Below are 1,692 nucleotides of genomic sequence, written 5' to 3'. Positions count from 1 at the left end.
TGACTCTATATATTGCTTTTGGTAGGATGGTCATTTTCACAGTATTAATTCTTCCAATCCACGAACATGGGAGGGCCTTCCATCTCCTGGTTTCTTCCTCAATCTCATTTTAGAGATCATTGGTGTCTTTGGTCAGATTTATTCCAAGATATATATATATATATATATTCGCAGCAATTGTGAATGGGAACATTTCCTAGTATTCTTTCTCCAATTGCTTGTTATTGGTATATAGAATATATATTGGTATATAGATTTTTGTAGATTGATTTTATGACCTGCTACTATACTGAAAGTGTTGATCAGTTCTAGGAGTTTTCTGGTAGAACTTTTGGGATCTCTTAAGTATAGTATCATATAATCTGCAAAAAGTGATAGTTTGACCTCTTCTTTCCCTTTAATTTCCTTCTCCTGTCTCATTGCTCAAGCCAGAGTTTCAAGCACTATGTTGAAAAGGAGTGGAGATAGTGTCTGGTTCCTGATTTTAATGGGAATGCTTCCAGTTTTTCTCCATTTAGAAGGATGTTGGCTGTGGGTTCATTATATATGGCTTTAATTATGCTGAGGTATGGAGATGACAATATGGTTTTTGTCTTTGAGTCCATTTATATGATTAATGATGGTTATTGACTTGCGTATATTGAACCATCCCCGCATCTCTGGGATAAAGCTTACTTGATTATGGTGAATGATCTTTTTGATGTGTGTCTGTATGTGGTTTGCAAGTATTTTGTTGAGAATTTTTGCATCTATGTTCATTAAGGATATGGGTGTATAGCTTTCTTTTTTGGTTGTGTCTTTACCCGGTTTGGGCATTAGAGTGATGCTGGCTTCATAGAAGGAGTTTGGGAGTTCTCCCTCTGTTTCTATTCTTTTGCATAATTTAAGTAGTATTCGCTGGAGGTCTTCTTTAAATGTATGGTAGAATTCTGCTGTAAATCCATCTGGGCCTGGGCTTCTTTTAGTTGGGAGGTTATGTATTACTTTTTCAATTTCCTTATATGTTATGAGGCTTTTTAAGCTGTTGATCTCTTCTTGGTTTAACTTTGGAGGTCCCCATGATTTCAGATATCCATCCATTTCTTTTAGACTTTCAGATTTAGTAGCATATAGGTTTTTAAAATATTCCCTTACAATGGTCTGGATCTTTTGTGTGTCTGTTGTGATGTTTCTCCCTTTATTTCTGATTTTGATGATTTGGAGGTTCTCTTTCTTTCTTTTGGTTAATTGAGCTAAGAGTCTGTCTATCTCGTTTAGCTTTACAAAGAACCAGCTCTTAGATTCATTGATTCTTTGTATTGTTTTCTTTGTTTCTATTTCATTAAACTCTGCTCTGATTTTTGTTGTTTCTTCTTGTCTGATGGGTTTAAATTTCACTTGTTGCCTTGCATTGCAGTGTTGTCATTTATTTGTGTTTGGTCATTTATTTGGGCTCTTTCTAATTTTTTAATGTAGGCATTTAGAGCTACAAACTTCCCTCTTAGGACTGCTTTTAATATGTCCCAGTGGTTGTGTTGTGTTGTATTGTCCTTTTCATTGAATTCTAGGAATTCTTTTATTTCTTTCTTAATTTCTCCTTTGACCCACTCATTGTTTAGGAGTGTTGTGTTCAATCACCACGGGTTCCTGTAGTGCCTAGGGCTTCATCCACTGTTGATTTTGAGTTTTATTGCATTGTGGTCCAATAGAATG

The sequence above is a fragment of the Nannospalax galili genome, unplaced genomic scaffold, assembly GCF_000622305.1.
Source record: "Nannospalax galili isolate Female #2095 unplaced genomic scaffold, S.galili_v1.0 scaffold54, whole genome shotgun sequence".
In the NCBI taxonomy this organism is placed as follows: domain Eukaryota; kingdom Metazoa; phylum Chordata; class Mammalia; order Rodentia; family Spalacidae; genus Nannospalax; species Nannospalax galili.
This window is presented reverse-complemented; position numbering follows the sequence as displayed.